The following is a 17,477-nucleotide window of genomic DNA, read 5'->3' as shown; positions in this document are numbered from 1 at the left end:
AGCTGTATGTTACTTATGCCCCAGCTGAAAAATCTCTGGATAGAAAATGTGAGAGACTCACTTTACATGCACTAAAAAAACATCTTTTCCTATCCTGGGTTTCCTGGACATGGATTCTTACCCTTTATCTGAAATGTTATTATTGAATAAACTGCTACAGCAGCAGAAATCACACTTACTCCATTGAAAATTAAGAAATTTACAGTATAACAGGAAAAAACAACATAAAGGGCTTGCCTTTGCTAGGAAAGAATGTGTGTGTTCTGATATGTGTTAGCATCCTAGTGTTGATAAGGTAACTTGTCGTTTTAACATGTTAGCAGATCAAGGTAATACCTAGGGAAGAGCCTATCAGGCTAATGAGTTAAAAATGCAATTTGCCTTGTCTGCACTAGGATTTTAACATGTTAAAAACCAGGGGCAGATGGCACCTCCCAATTAAATGGGTGCACTTTGCTAAACTGCTAAGGAGGGACTGACCACTTGCAGTTACACTTTGTGCCCTGGCACTACAACTCTAATCCTGGCTGTTTGAGGAAGGGAGGTCCCGGTGGTGGTGGCTGGGGGAAGGAGTTCCTGGAAAGCAAGCAAGCCCACTCCATACCCACCCTACAGCAGCGGCTCTTCTCTGGGCATTGCAACCTGGTGCATGGTGTCGCATCACCGCTCAGGTTTTGCTTACTCTTGGTTTATGTGGATGTGGATGATCATTGGAAAGTATTGTGTCAGGGCTTCCACTGTGTGACAGATATGGTAGTGGACAATCCTTGTGGGGCTTTTGCACTTAGCCTAATAACAAGCGCCCTGGCTCAGCTAGTTTCTTCAGGGAGACAGTCTTTGGGGGAATTGCTAACAGGTTATGCGCCAACAACAGGAAAAAACTCTTTTGATTTTCTTGTAAAACCAACAGGACAGATGCTGAAAAATATTCAGGGACACATGGTCACCCTAACTGCAGGAATCCTCCTGCTTTTCCATCTCCCTCTTCTCTGTGTTCCCCAGCTCAGAGCTGTGTGCTGTAACATTACAGTCACTCCCCAGATTTTCCTTCCCACTTTGGGCCCTGAAATGGTGTGATGGCATATACTGGTGTTTATCAAACCCAATCTCAGCTCCAAAATATCAGAGACATTTTGTCTTCAGAAGTCTCTGACTCTGAGGGAAATGTGGTTCCTCTACCCTCAGGAGCCGACAATGCTGACAGCAACAGGATCCCCCCTTTCTTGCCATCCTTCTGCATGACAGGGGCATTTACTCCCCCTCCCCATTTCACACAGTATCTGCATTCACAGCACTGTGGGGGGAGGGTCAGCTGTGTAGTTTGCCCCTGATCTAATTCAAGCATGAGGGTGAGTGAGTTGGGGAAGGGGGGGGCTGATCCAGGTGATGGGCCCTGCCTGGTTGCCCCATGCAGCCCTCCCCCTCCTTCCAACATCTCCGGGAAACACAAGCAGAGGCAGGGACAAGCCGAGACACCAGCATCAATCACCCCTCCCGCCCCACCCCCTGCTTCTGACTGACACCCCCTCGTCCAACCACACCGGCACATGCCCTCCCCACGGCCAATGGGAAGGGAGGAGGGCGGAAGATCCCCACTTCAAGGCTGGTTGAGCTGTGCAGGTAGGTGCTGGGATGTGGGAGCAGAAGCTGGAGCTGGTGCAATCGGGGAAGGGGGCAAAAAGGGGTCTGTGAAGCGACGGGCCGGGGAGCACTGGGCAGGGCAGGCAGAGGGGTGGCGGTGCAAGGCAGTGGGGGGGCTGTAGCTTTGCAAGTGCATGTTGCCGGGAGAGAGGGAGCGTGTGGCTGGCAGAGGGACCGATCACCCCCTATGGTGCTGCCATAGACAACAGGCCAAGTAGTGCTAGGAGCCCCAGTCCTGCAACTTTGTATGAGGAGTCAGTTGGGCTGGGGGGGTGTGGGTGGGGGGCAGAACTTTGTCTGATCGCCTCTGATTCCTGCTGCTCTGCGATGAGCCCAGCGGCTGTGCCTGTTCCAGGCAGGCAGAGAGGAGCGATTGCTGAGAGCTAATTCACCAGGCCAAGGCGGGGGGAGGGGGAAGACGGAGGAATGATTATTGCACAGCCAGAAAGTGAGTTTGGGTTGGGTGGGGGGGGGAAGGAAGGGGGGGAGAGAGCATTCACTTTGAACCCAGACATTGCACGCAAATACCAAGGGAAAGAGCTGCAGCTGCTCGGTTACACACAAAACGAAGAGATATTTTGTTGCATTTGCAACAATGGTGATGGCTAAGCGAGCAGGCCAAATGCTGGAGCAGGGCTGGGGTATCGGGCAGGGGGCATCCGCAGGGTGGGCCGGGAATGAGATCTAACCTGGGCCAGCCGCCTGCTGAGATCCCGGATCGCCTCCTTGCAGGTCGGATACACAGGAGGGGGCTGGGGGGGTTAGACAGGCTCTGGGTTAGCGTCGTGTTTGAAGAGGGTTTCAAGTGCTTGGCGCAAGGACAGTTTATAACTCCCGAGCTGAACCGTGCATTTGAGTTTTCAGGCTATTCATCCGTGGTGGCCTCTCGTCGGGCGTTTAGGTTTTGTTTGTTTACTTGTGTTAAGGAAACAAAATGACCACAGACGTGCAAAATCCCAACGATCCCTAAGGAATTTACAGGAGCAGAAGAAGGCGAGAAGGAGGCTCTGGCACTAACATGGCAAAGTGCCACAGAAGCAAACCTGGCATAGAGTCTGTAAAGACTTTAGATACTAAATTGTAGGAAATGAGATAGAAAATATTTGTAGATTCCCCCCCACCCCATTTTTGCAATCCTCCATTTTATCCAAACATTTTTAAAAATGGCAAATTCCAGACTCTCAAGGTGGGTTTCTAGAACGATTTCAAACAAACAAAACTACATCAGAAATAACCATATGACTTTTTTGTTGTTGTAAACTATTGTCCTCCCCCACCCGCGAAATCCTTATCCTGAAAAATAAATGTATTTCAGTGGGTGGCAGGCATTCGTAGATGTGATATGAAATTAAGTGATTAAGGTGTAATTTAACATGGAGGGAATTTCCTAAAATGGGATTTTCATAAGAGCCTAAGGGAGTTAGGTGCTTAAATACCATAAATTTTTACATTACTTTGATCTCTTTACCTGAATCATTAATTTATATAGTGTGCAGATTTTTGTCTGTACTTTCCAACTGTTTTGTCCTCCAGAAGTTTACAGAGTTGTGTCTAGTTTTCCAAGTATAATTCTTTACACAGTTTGCTTTGTGTGTTTGCTCTATAGTCTTCCTTTCTGGGGTAAGGTGGTGATGATAAATCTATTTCTTCCTAAATCCTGATTATTCCCCCCACCCCCAAGGCAAGTTGTTCGTGAGCTATATTTCTTTCACCTAATTAATTTGTTTTTGTTACAGATACCAGATTTCCACTTCTTCAAATAAGAAAGATTTGCAGAACTACTAGAACGTGGTTGGATCTGGAAAGATTAAGAGTCCCTTCTGAACTGCCCCAGACACTATGGATTCTATCAAGATGTCCTGCAAGGTAGGACCTGTCATCTCTTCATTTTTATAATGGTACATTTTTTTCAGAGTTGTACTCAATACAGAAATGCCTGAATTGTGAAAAGCACCGTGGTATCTGAAGTCTTTGTTTAGAATTCTGATGGCGCTGTTTATTCTCAGGAAAGGTTTAAAAAACAGGACCCCTCTGTCACTTCCATGAGAAATATTTAACCAGAAAATGGAGATCCAGGAATATAGCTCAAACAAAAGTTAACTTTCCATATCTAGATTTGATCTCTTTTTGAGGAAGAAAATCATTTATCTAAAATTGGAAAAATGCAATAATGTGTGTGTGTGTGTGTGTGTGTGTATTTAAGTGTGAATGTAATCTTTTAAAAAACTATTAATAACTATAATTTTAGTTAAGTATTTCAGGATCACTCAGCATGGTACCAGAAATGTTATATCAACTCTTGACACTTTGAACTAAGCATAGCGTATTTGGGTGGTCACTGTATGTTGTAAATTAGTAGTTAGGTAGTCCCGGCGGAAAATGTGGGACCCAAATATCCTGGCAATAACTTCTGTAATATTTTTAATAATTTTACAGAATTAGTAGAAATTATTTTCCAGAGTGTAAATCAACTCAGTCTGCAAAAGCTGATAAGCAGGACAGAAAATCTATCTGGAGATTGCCAAATGCATTAAAATTGACACCGTGTCTCCATATTGCCAACGGCACTCCCACTGTTTGAAGTTATAACCTGCTACTACCAAGTCTTTTGATTTTGTTTGCCTTTTGTAAACACTTGATTGGGCTTGATGAGGGGAACACTTTATACATAGGCAGAATATTGCTGGGACATTTTGAAACATTTTAGAAATAATAAAGACTGCAGGGGAATGGAGCACATCTACTGAGTCCCATCTTGTTTAATCTAATACAGCCCCCGTTACTCCACTTAGTGCAGGATTGATCCTTAAGGTATTCTGTCTAATGCTTTGTTCATCCTAGTTTTAATTGACTTATCAAGTGGAGCTTCCACTGCTTCAGTCTGACTGATTTCACTGTTAGGAAATGTTTCCTGATATTCAACCTTTTTTTTTGCCTCTTTAGATTTATCCCACTGGTCCTAGGTTCCTACTTGATTCTCCCCAAAATAATATATCTTTCTTTGTTGTGTATGCCCCTCAAATGCTTGTATATGGCTGTCATATTCTCTTTGCTCTGCTGACACGGATCCTGGTATTGTTACACGTGCTTGTAATTCCCACAGAGTTTTGCATATGCCTGTCAGCATGATCTAATGTACTCAGCATTGGCCCAGGAAATCTAAAATTCTAATCCGTAGTCTTCTGCTGAGTCACTGTTTGGGATGGGTAAGTCACTTCAACTCTCTGTGCCTTGTTTTCGCCTTCTGTAAAATGAGGATAATACTGATGTGCCTGAAAAAGGGGTTGTGAGGATTAGTTGATATTTGTACACCGCTTTGAAAAAGTAAAGCATTATATTAGTAGTTTTGATTATTCTAATGTCAGGATTACAATGTGTTTGGCCAAGTTGTATGCATTTAATAAAAATAAAAAAGGGCAACAGTCATAAAAGGAGAAAGGGTCACATCCTTCCCCATACTAAGCATTTTTCTTAGTTGTCATGAAAGCCAACAAATGAATGACCCTGCCTTCAGTGGGATTGCGTAGGGTGGAATTTATAACAAGTTCTGTTACAGTAAAATAGTTTATCCATTCATATGGATATTGAGACAAGTCTACACTAGTGATTGATCACCAGCTGGTCAGCATAACAGTATAGACTCCTGTGCTGTTGTTGATGTTGTAAATACATACACAACATAAAACCCTAATACTATTGACACCTCTACCCCGATATAACATGACCCGATATAACACAAATTCGGATATAACGCGGTAAAGCAGTGCTCCGGGGGGGCGGGTCTGTGCGTTCTGGCGGATCAAAACAAGTTCGATACAACGCAGTTTCACCTATAACACAGTAAGATTTTTTGGCTCCCGAGGACAGCATTATATCGGGGTAGAGGTGTATTTTAGTTCTCTGCTACAAGTTTTTGGAGGTTGCCGCTACATTTTAGCAGTGTGATTTCCCTCCCTCCTCCACCCCCACTTCCAAGGTGCTGTGCTCCTGTAACTTCTGTTGATGGGAGCTATAGGTGACTAGCACCTATGAAAAGCAGGCCTAGATGTGTTTGAAAAATATATTGAAAACTAGGTAAGAGTTTGCCATAGGTATTTAATGCACTGTGATGCCTATATACGGATATCCTGGAACACCTTATAAAATTAAATGTAGTCAGCCTTGTGTCTTGAGTGTGATGTAATATGAGAGGATTCTGGTCAGTTTAATTGCTGATATTCAGGGCCCAGTAGGCCTCAGTGAAATGGACAAACTATGTCGGCTTCATGCTGCAGCTTGGAAAAGTTATTAAATAGCACCAGAGTTAAGTAACCTGAGCTGTTCTTGGTGGCTGAGAGAGAACCAAAAAATGGAAGCTATGGAAAGGGTAGAGTAATGAAGGCAACCTCCCTTCGCTAGAATCATGAGGCTCTGGGGTAGGTGTAAGAAGGAGAGAATTAATTTCTTCTGCCTTCCAGTAGTCAGAAAGGTCTGGGTGAGAGGATGTGTTTGAAGCAAGTGGTTCATATCCTCTGGCTAGTAAGCATTTGATAATGATAAAAATATAGCTCTTCAAGAAGGATACAGGCACAGCATCTTGTTAGGACTTTCAGCACATTCCCAGCATTTTTGGAATGGGGCTGGGCTTCACCAAGGGGATATCATTGCACTTTACCGGGGGGAAGCGGTGTCCCTGCACCCACTCATCTTTTGTGTTGCCGCTGGCTACTAGTTCTAGTTCTCAGCTAGTTGGTGTCTGATAAAGCTTTCGTGTCTTGTCATTATTGCTTTATTCCCTCAATAAATGATAAGTTTCCCTAAACTTGTATTGAGATATCACAGATTAATGCGAAATCATTGCATATAATGCAAATGTGAGTGCAGAAGATGAGGTCATCCTTAAGCACAGCGTCAAGTCTAGTGTAGCTCCTTATGTGAGATTTCTTATAGTTCATACACACACACGACCTCAGGAGGGAGATTTAGTCACACAGAACTTGAGCGTCTTGTCCCGGACTCCCAAGAGCAGCAGCAGAAAGAACAAATTGTGGTTGAGGGTGGGAGAGAGACACAGGTTAATAGGGCAGAAGACTAGGAAGTGGAAACTGATGGAAAAACAGTGAAATTGGCCAGTCTAGTTTTATTGTTTAATCAGAGTGACCTGTTAAAGATAAACCAACAGCGTCAATTGTGAAAAGTAACAGACTTTTACAACTATTGTTGTTAATCTAAGGGGTTGCTAGTAAAACAGGGAAGATTTTTAACATATGAATCTTTATTAACCACTGAAGGCTGTCACTGTCTCGAAATTCCCAGATTTTCTGTTGCCTCAGAAGATGAGAAAAAGCAAAAGACCGTATTTGTAGAAAGTCAAATCAGTTTAAAAAAAAAAAATGTTGCTATGAGCCTGAGGCAGGGGCTGTAGTCTCCTTTTGGTAAGGATAAAGAAGTATTGGAAGACTTTCAGCTACTCTTTTTTCCTTTTGGGCTGGCTACTCCAGGCACTTTCTTTTAACAGATGAACTATGCTCCATTCCTGTTAACAACTAGCTAATGCTTCTAAACCTTTAATATGTTTTCTAGCACATGGGCAGCTCCACTGTTGCTACCGGAAGTGGAAGCACTTGTGTAGAATGGATGCAGATACGTTTACCACTGTATCATTTTACTCTACAGAACAGGATTAGGCAACATCATGGTTAAAATACCTGCGTGATGTCTATGCTAATACTTCCACCATTGTCAACATCAGTGGAGCTGCACTGGTGCTAAAGAAAGAATACAAAAGTTCCTAGTGTAGATCCACCCTTAAAAACTGAAAGCATCATTCCCATAACACAGCTAGCCTTCACCTTTCTGGTGTCCCAGATGGCAATGGCTTTACATTTGGTGCAGGATTACATTTTTTCTGGCGATCCAGTTGAAGAAAATTGTTGATGCCTGTGATCCAACGGAGCTGGGGCAGAGGGGTTTGGGGTGTGGGAGGGGCTTAGGGCTGGGGCAGAGGGTTGGGGGGTGGGAGGGGGTCAGGACTCTGGGCTGGGGGTGCAGGCTCTGGGGTGGGGCTGGGGATGAGGAGTTTGGGGTGCAGGAAGGGGCTCTGGGTGGGGCGGGGCTCAGGACTGGGGCAGGGGATTGGGTTTACCTTGGATGGCTCCCGGTCAGCAGCATGTCTGGCTCCTAGGTGGAGGCGTGCAAGTGGCTCCACGTGGTTCTCGCCCGGTGGCACTGTCATTTCCCCTCCCCCAGCTCCCATTGGCTGGCCCATTGTCAGTTAACCAGTATAAAAAGTGCTTATATTGGTATAATTAATTCCTGTACAGCAGGGGTGGGGAATCTCCGGCCCACGGGCTGGATCCGGCCTGCTGCTTCTTTTCATCCGGCCTGCGGCAAGTCTCTGGGGGCTGGACGCCCTGAGCCTCGGCATCCACCCCCGCAGGGCTAGGGCTGGAGCTGTGAGCGCCAGCTCGCCACCATGTGCCTGCGGCCCCTAAGCGGAGGGGTGATCAGGGAAGCTCTGCATGCTGCCCCCAGCGCTGGCTCCGCAGCTCCCATTGGCCGGGAACCGTGGCCAATGGGAGCTGCAGGGGCGGCGCCTGCAGGTGCAGGCAGCACGCACCACAAAGAGCCGCCTGGCCTCTCCGCCTAGAGGATGGACATGTCAGCCACCTCAGGAAGCAGAGCAGCACAGAGCCAGGGCAGGCAGGGAGCCTGCCTTAGCCCTACTGTGCTGCCAACCGGGAGCTGCCTGGCCAGAGCCTGCACCCTCCACACCGTCTCCTGCACCCTAACCCGCTATCTCAGCCAGGAGCCCCGTCCTGCACTCCAATCCCCGACCCCAGCCCTGAGCCTGCTCATGCACCCCAAAACCCTTGTCCCCAACTCAGAGTCCCCTCCCACACCCTGAACTCATTTCTGTCCCCCCGCCTGCCCACCAGAACCTAGGGAAGCCCCAAGCCTCCATGCCCACCCGCAGGGCTGGAGCCGCGACCACTGGCTCACTCCTCTGCAGGAGGGGAGCCCCAAGCCTCCGCGCCCCCACTCCTTGTGGGGCTGTGTGTGGCCACCGACTGATTTGTGATATGCGTCAATGGCCCATGCTAGAAAAAAGGTTCCTCACCCCTGCTGTACAGGAACAGGAATAAGCTATATGTTATAAGGCACCTTTTATGCTGGTTATAAAATCACATATATGTAGGGCTGGAAGGGACCTTGAGAAGTAATCAAGTCCAGCACCCTGCACTGTGTAAGGTCAGGTAAACCTAGACCAACCCATTACAGATGTTTGTCCTAGTCATTTTTTTAAAACCTCCAGTGATGGGGATTCCACAACCTCCCTTGGAAACCTATTCCAAGCTTAACTACCCTTATAGTTAAGTTTGCCCTAATATCTAAACTAAATCTCTGTTGCTGGAGATTGTCTGTTACTTCTGTATCTACTTTCACTGGCCCTGGAGAACAATTGATCCACTTTCCTCTAACAGCCTTTAACATATTTGCAGACTGTTACCAGGTCCCATTTTAGTCTTCTTTTCTCAAGACTAAAAATTCCCCTTCTCCAGTATTCTGGGATTTCACCTGTCCTCCAGGAGTTGTCAAAGATTGTTTTTGCTGGTTCGTTAAGTACTGTAGGATGAATTTCAGAAGGCCCTGCCGACTTGAATACGTCTAATGTATCTAAATATTATTTAACCTGTTCTTTCCCTATTTTGGTTTGCATTCCTTCCCCCTTGTTAGTATTAATTTTGTCAAGCATCTGGTCACCTCTAATCCTTTGAGTGAAGACTGAAACAAAATAGACATGAAACACCTCAGCTTTATGGATATCACCAGTTATTAGCTCTTCTTCCCAGCTAAGTTGAGGACTTATACTTTCCTTTGTCTTTGTCTTGCTCCTAATGTATTTGAAGAGCCTCTTCTTATTGCCTTCTGTGTCCTGTGCTAGGTATAACTCATATTGTGCCATAGCTTTTCTGATTTTGTCCCTGAATGTTTGTGCTATTTTTTTGTACCCCTCCTTAACAATATGTTCATGTTTCCACTTTTGGTACGATTCACTTTAGATTTTCAAGTCCTAAAGAGCCCCTGATGGAGCCATATTGGCTTCTTACTGTTGTTCTTTCTATCTTTCCTTTGCATCGGGGTAGTTTGTAGTTGTGCCTTTAATGTTATCTCCTTCCAACTCTCCTGAACTCCTTAGATTTTCTTCCCATGGGACCTTACTACCTGCTCCCTGATTGTATTAAAGTCTGCTTTTTTTAAAGTCCATTATCCTTATTCTGTTATTCTCACTCCTTCCTTTCCTTAGAATTAAGATTTTCATGATCACTTTCACCCAAATTGTCTTCCGTCTTCAGATTTTCTAGCAATTCCTCCCCATTGGTCAGATTCAAGTCTAAAATGGCTGTCCCCCTGGTTCCTTTCTCCACTTCCTGGAATAAAAAGCTGTCCCCAGTACATTCCAAGAACTTGCTGGAAAATTTGTGTTTTGACATATTACTTTTCCAACAGATGTCTGGGTAATTAAAGTCCTTCCCCTCCCATTACTACCAGGTTGTGTGTGTTGGAGATTTCTGTAGTCTGTTCTAGAAATGCCTCATCCACCTCCTCTTCCTGATTTGGTGGCCTTTAGTAGTTCCCTACCATGACACCACCCCTATTTTTTACTCCATTTCTCTTTACTCAGATTCTCAATTGGTCTGCTGCCACCTTCTTTTGGACCTCAGAACAAGTATATATATTCTTGATGTATAATGCATACCTCGTCCCTTTTACCCTGCCTTTCCTTCCTGAAGAAGCTGTATACCTCTAGACCAGTATTCCAGTCATGAGACTTATCTCACCAAGCCTCTGTGATGCCAGTTAAGTCATAATTTATCGTATGTACTAATACTTCCAGGTCTTCCTTGCATTTGTGTATAGACAGCTACAGTGTTGAGTAGATTCTCCCACTGATTTCCCTCTTGTAATTTTTTGTGTCCTCAACATTTAATCCCCTGTTAAGGTTACTTTTTTTTTTTTTATACTGCATCTATGGTAGGGGGTCACACTGGTATAACTATGTGGTGGTAAAAAAAAATCACACCCCTAACTGAAATAGTTTTACCAGTACAAAATCTGTGTGTAGACCAGGCCTCAGAAAAAGGGTTCTTCTGATTGCTCACTAATGACCCATCTGCTCATTTAAGAAGCATCATTGATAATTAGCACTTGTACAGTGCTTTGAACATGTCAAGCACTGTATAGTCATTCGCTCCCAACTGTCCTGTGAGGTAGCTAAGTATAATCAACTTACAGATGGGGAAACTGAGATGCAGAGAGGTAAAGTAGGATAGGGCAGTGAATCAGTGGTGGAGTCCAGAGTATAACTTTAGAGTGTGATTATTGGTCCCAAGCTAATTTCTGTATAACCCGCTGTCTCTTGATGGGTTCTGGAGGTCCATCTTCTACACAGCTAGTGGTATCGTAATTACGATACAGGGTTCACTGCAAATGAAAATATGCACTAGGATCCCAATCCTGTGATTTCTTAATGTTGAAAGTTAAGCATGTGAGAATCATAGAATCATAGAATCATAGATTATAGGACTGGAAGGGACCTCGAGAGGTCATCGAGTCCAGTCCCCTGCCCGCATGGCAGGACCAAATACTGTCTAGACCATCCCTGATAGACATTTATCTAACCTACTCTTAAATATCTCCAGAGACGGAGATTCCACAACCTCCCTAGGCAATTTATTCCAGTTTTTAACCACCCTGACAGTTAGGAACTTTTTCCTAATGTCCAACCTAGACCTCCCTTGCTGCAGTTTAAACCCATTGTTTCTGGTTCTATCCTTAGAGGCTAAGGTGAACAAGTTCTCTCCCTCCTCCTCATGACACCCTTTTAGATACCTGTAAACTGCTATCATGTCCCCTCTCAGTCTTCTCTTCTCCAAACTAAACAAACCCAGTTCTTTCAGCCTTCCTTCATAGGTCATGTTCTCAAGACCTTTAATCATTCTTGTTGCTCTTCTTTGGACCCTTTCCAATTTCTCCACATCTTTTTTAAAATGCGGCGCCCAGAACTGGACACAATACTCCAGCTGAGGCCTAACCAGAGCAGAGTAGAGCGGAAGAATGACTTCTCGTGTCTTGCTCACAACACACCTGTTAATGCATCCCAGAATCATGTTTGCTTTTTTTGCAACAGCATCACACTGTTGACTCATATTTAGCTTGTGGTCCACTATAACCCCTAGATCCCTTTCTGCCGTACTCCTTCCTAGACAGTCTTTTCCCATTCTGTATGTGTGAAATTGATTTTTCCTTCCTAAGTGGAGCACTTTGCATTTGTCTTTGTTAAACTTCATCCTGTTTAACTCAGACCATTTCTCCAATTTGTCCAGATCATTTTGAATTATGACCCTGTCCTCCAAAGTAGTTGCAATCCCTCCCAGTTTGGTATCATCCGCAAACTTAATAAGCGTACTTTCTATGCCAATATCTAAGTCGTTGATGAAGATATTGAACAGAGCCGGTCCCAAAACAGACCCCTGCGGAACCCCACTCGTTACGCCTTTCCAGCAGGATTGGGAACCATTAATAACAACTCTCTGAGTACGGTTATCCAGCCAGTTATGTACCCACCTTATAGTAGCCCCATCTAATTTGTATTTGCCTAGTTTATCGATAAGAATATCATGCGAGACCGTATCAAATGCCTTACTAAAGTCTAGGTATACCACATCCACCGCTTCACCCTTATCCACAAGGCTCGTTATTCTATCAAAGAAAGCTATCAGATTGGTTTGACATGATTTGTTCTTCACAAATCCATGCTGGCTGTTCCCTATCACCTTACCACCTTCCAAGTGTTTGCAGATGATTTCCTTAATTACTTGCTCCATTGAAGGCAGGGTCTGTAGATCCACATTAAAGTTAAGCATGTATATAAATGCTTTCAGTATCAGGGTTTAGTTGCATACTAGCAGGGTACCTTATTTGTGCAGTGCAGGGGGCTGTTGTAGTGGCCCATATGGTAGTGGATTTTACAGTGTAGTTATACAACACACAGGACCTGATTCTCATTTTGCATTAAGGCCCCTCTACACTGCGATAGCAGTGGGTATTTCATTTGCAACTGGAGCAGAAGAGGGTTTCCCCACATAAGGCCAAATAATCTAGCAGTGTAATTGAGAATCAGACCTATAAAATATGTTTCTAAGAGTCTGGTCCTTCTAGCATCATTATAAAAGTGTGAACGATGTAAATGCAGGAATTGGCCCTTAGAATCGTCAGCTGAAACAGATTCATTCTGAAAGTTCTAAGCAGAGTTAAATTTAGCCCCTGACTCGCCTCCCTTCCAGGTCTTTTACGTGACCCCTAGTCCCACTTTTTAAATACTAAAAGAAGTGCTCCGCAAAGGGTAGATACCTGCTTCTCACTTAACTCTGCTGACAGCCTTCTCTCTAAAGGTTGCTCCCACCCCTCGCTTCAGATGCTGATGTATGCCACTTCCGGGCCTGAAGCACAATATGGGAGCCAGCGAAGTACAGTGGCAGGATGCTTCAGGCACATGGATGGAATGGGGGCTCATCCCAAGAGTCATGGTCCTGTTTCCTAGCACCCTGAAGCTTTTTACACAGCCAACCCCTTCCCCTCCCCAGCAGTTCATCTGAAACACAAGAAACTAGTCATTTTTTAAGTTACCTAGTCTCCCCCATTCCTGTCTCCCCCCGCCCCCAGGAGATTATTGTATTCTTTTATGTTTTTATTATTGTAGTGTTTAAGAAATGAATAGAACACCAGATAATGATTTCAGGAATATAAAGTCTTTGTTTTTTCCTGTTTCTGCTGGAGATCTCTTGGAAATTCAAAGACCTGAGGAGCTTTTTCTTTCCTTAATTGAAAGGTCGGGTACTGAATCTTTAAAAGAACTTAATTCCAACTGTTTGGCAGGCATTTGAACTAAATAAGTGGTATCAAAACTAAACAAGCTCAGCTCCTCCCCCAAGTTTTAAACAGTGACTAAAAATAATTTCCTCTGTCACTCAGCTTTCACTTTCTTAATAATTGTGATAGTACAACTAGTTTATCAGTTGACTGCCTATTTTTTTTTTCCTGGAAGACACTATAGGGACAAGACCTGAATATCATGTAAAAACCAGCAGGGATTTAAAAATAAAATAAGGCTTTCCTTGGACATAACATGTAAAAGGATGGGGATGGGAGGGAAAATCAATTTTTTTTCCTTTTTGGGTCACATTTAAGGAGTTAAACACAAAGGCCTCATTCCTTCAATCAGAGCCACATGGGCAGGCCCTTGCACCTATGTGGAGCCTCATTGAAGTCACTGGGACTCCATGTGGGCGGAAGAGTATACCTGTGTGGATATGATTAAAGTAATAAGGCCCAAAGGATTAGCCAGTTTCTAAACCTAACATTTTATTAAAATATCAGACATGTGGTAGATGCTGTACAAAAATATAGGAAGTCAGAGTCTCTGCCCTGAAGCGTATAGACTTTTTATAAAGACAGCAGACAAAAAAGGGGGGGAGGGGTGAGACACATGAAGGAAACAATGCATAAAGAAAATAGTCTGGGTGATAAATATGGCATTTAAGAGACCTGTCATTTAAACTATATAACACTCTCCCCAGCTGCCCCTCTACTGAGGTTGTTTGTTTTTAAAATAAACCTCTTTAATATTTACTAATTTTAGCTTTTGTTCCCTTTTCTATTTTTTAACCATGCCTTTTGAAAATGTTGTTTTCCTATTTTTAACTATTGCCTTTCTTCTAAGTTTACTATTGTGCCCTTTTCTGTTTTTTAAATGTATTATCCTCACTCTCACTAATACACACTCTCTCTCTCTCTCTCTCTCTGACATGTGACAAAGTGACACTGTCCAAATTCTGTTCTAGAGAAATCTCCCTCCTTTCCCTTAAATAGGAAACTGTTAAATAAGCTTTGAATAAGTTCTCACCAAAAAAAATCTCTAATATGCCTTTCAGGATTGCTGCACTTACTTTTGCAGAACTAAGTAAGAAGGGTTTTGTTGCAGTAGTTCATTTTTGCCTGCTGTGCAATTTTTAAGGTAGTTGTATAGTGTTGTTTCCTATAGTACATGTTTACTTTCAATCAAGATAAAAACGTATCACGTAGTAGATATATTTTGATGTGATTAAGGTTCAGCTGATGTGTATTTGAATCAGCATCTGTGCAGCACACCAATCTTTGCTTGAAATTGCTTAGCTCACTCGAGGAACACCTCTCTCTTTTATACCAACAGAAAACACAGTATTGAACTAAGACTGAACCTCAGCAACATTTATAAGCTGCACTATTTTGAGCTTCTGTATTACTATAGGAAACAGTTGTTACACACTGCAGGTCTTCTGTGATGGCTTTTTTTTTTTTTAATGACTCTGTTCTACAATGCTTAATGGTTTAGTCACAGGGCACATGTTGCCATGTCCTAATATTTTGATAAGGTTATGTCATTACATGCTGATGTACCAGCATTGCAGCATGATGTTGTGGTGCCTGCAGTTCATCCCTGCAGACACAGGTGGTCCTACTAGTAGATTTGTTTAGGGCAAGGATAGGCAACCTTTGGCACGTGGCTCGCCAGGGTAAGCACCCTGGGGGGCCGGGCCGGTTTGTTTACCTGTCGCGTTGGTAGGTTCGGCTGATCGCGGCTCCCACTGGCCACGGTTTGCTGCTCCAAGCCAATGGGGGTGGCGGTAAGTGGTGCGGGCCGAGGGATGTGCTGGCCGCTGCTTCCCACCACCCCCATTGGCCTGGAGCGGCAAACCGCGGCCAGTGGGAACCGCGATCGGCCGAACCTGCGGACGCGGCAGGTAAACAAACCGGCCAAAGGTTGCCGATCCCTGGTTTAGGGTGTTTTAAAACATAAAGGCTGCTAAGAGGTTCATGTGACTCTGAATTTTGCTGAAAACTGCAAGTTCAATTTCCTGTTCCAAGCAGCGTCTCAACACTTTGTATTTACAGAAGTACCATATTGGCCTTGCTACAGTCCTCCTTTGGAGGAAGAATTTCTTTTGGGATGGATTAAGAGTCTTTAAAAATCTCGCTCTTGTTGGTGTATAATTTTGGTGAATGCTTGACTGAGTCGTTAGAGTCCCTGGTGCCAACAGTGCATGTGGTGTGTCCCTGGGACTGTGTGTCTAAGCTACAGGCTGGGCTACCCTAGGACTGTTCTAACTGAGCTTGCAAAGAACTGATGCCTTAAGAGAGCATGGGGTTATGAGATGACTACACTTCCCAGCACGCTCTGCGGCCCCTGCAGACCCGTCCCTGCTCAGGGCTGCTGTTCTGAACAGGGCGGGCATGCGGCGCATGCGTGTTGGAGGCACGCCCTCTGGCGGCCAGCGGGTGCTCTGCCCGGGGAGCAGCCGCTTGCGCTGCAGCGTAAGTGGCGCCTGACTGCACCAGCAGGACAATAGGCACTGGGCTGTGCGGGCCCGGGGCCAGGCTAGGCCGTACAGTGCCTGGCTCCACGGGCCAATACTGTGATCCGCAAACACTCCCCGGGTTCGTCCCTGGGGGCACGGGCCGGGCAGCCGCTCCGGCCCCGCCAGTACCGCCCCGCGCGGCTGATGCATGGCCCGGCGCCGCAGTGCCGCGCGCGGCGGCCGCCGGCTGCTGGCTCGGGAGCGCGCTGCCCGCGCACTCCGCCTGGCGGCTCTGCGGGGCCCCCTGGCTGCGGGCAGGCGGCGCGGGCGCAGTGCGCTCGGCGGCCGGCGGGGGCGCTGCGCATCCCCTCCCTCCCTCCCCGCCCGGTGCATTCTCCGATTAAAGGGAGGGGGAGGGCAGAGAAGGAGCCTGGCCGCCATTTTCCGAGCAGCGCCGCCGCCGCTCTCACCCGGAGCGGGGGGGAAGCACCGCCGCGCTCGCTCCGCCGCCGCACCGCGGGCGGAGAGCGATACAGAGCGCCCGCCGGTCCGACCCAGCGCCCGCGGACAGGCGAGGACCCGCAGCCGGCGGCTCCAGGGCGCTCCCCGAGCCGGGGGTGGGGGGGCAGCTTCTCCCCCCGCCCCAGCCCGGGCTGCAGCCGCCACCGCCGCTCTGCACCCGGGGAGGGCGAAAGAGAAGAGCCCCGTCCCCCGCCGCCGGGGAAGACCGAGCGGGCCCGAGCGGGGGGGGAGCCGGGGCTGCAGCCGGGGCTGGCGGTGCTTGTGCCGGCTGCGGCTCCGCTTCTCCCCTCGGTCGGCGCTTGTTTGCAAACTGCGCCCATTTTGTGCGGGGCTGAATCCGCCCGGACTGTGCTCTCGGCTCCATCACGTGGTAGGTGCCGCTGCCGCCCCGCTCCCTCTCCCCTCCGCCCGCTGCCCTTTCTCCTTCCCTCCCTCCCTCCCGCTGCCCCTTTGTTACTGCAACTACCGCCGGCCCCGCGGAGCCAGGCAACTTTAAATGGCTCCTTCTCCCTCTGCGCTGCTCCCGCCGCGTGCATGGGAGGGGAAGAAAGGGGGGCTCGCTTCCACCTTCACCATCTGCGACCGCGGCTGCCTCGGTGCCCGGCGCCGCCGCCTCTGAACGTGTCTGATGTGGGTTTCTTCCAGTCCCGGCCTCAGCCCGAACTTCTCTGCCCGGCTGCTGGCTCCCGCCCCGCACCGCTCCCCGTGCCAGGCACGGCCGGGCTCGGGGCTCCTGGGAGTGTGTGTCGGGTAAAGTACTCGGGGTCACTAGCGGATCTCTCAGCCAGGCTCCTCCGGGGGAGGGGAGCATGTGTGGGAGGCAGGGTGGGGGGGAGAGCAGGGGCCTGACTTTGTTTTCGCTGCTGTGCTTGGTGCCTTCCTGGTGGAAGTGGCTGTATTTTGGTCTGCTCTGGCTGAGCCCTGCATGTTAAATCT

The 17,477-nt window shown here is 46.8% G+C and overlaps 1 protein-coding gene across 18 annotated transcripts in view; it reads left to right on the top strand.

The window, feature by feature from the left end:
- The first annotated feature begins 1,599 nt into the window (after nt 1-1,599).
- KANSL1 (KAT8 regulatory NSL complex subunit 1) overlaps nt 1,600-17,477 on the top strand; it is a 174,000-nt gene continuing 158,122 nt past the window's right edge. For 5 of the 18 annotated variants that reach the window (XR_006176063.2, XM_042857134.2, XM_042857131.2 and 2 more), the window contains exon 1: nt 16,416-16,911. The gene's annotated coding sequence lies outside the window, so the exon portion shown is untranslated. Of the gene's footprint in view, nt 1,621-2,122; nt 2,828-3,377; nt 3,508-16,415; nt 16,912-16,964; nt 17,292-17,477 lie in introns of those variants that run through there. The other 13 variants (XM_065577376.1, XM_065577372.1, XM_065577382.1 and 10 more) reach the window with 8 other exon arrangements.

This window comes from Chrysemys picta, chromosome 24, assembly GCF_011386835.1.
Source record: "Chrysemys picta bellii isolate R12L10 chromosome 24, ASM1138683v2, whole genome shotgun sequence".
NCBI classification, from domain to species: domain Eukaryota; kingdom Metazoa; phylum Chordata; order Testudines; family Emydidae; genus Chrysemys; species Chrysemys picta.
This window is presented reverse-complemented; position numbering and strand designations above follow the sequence as displayed.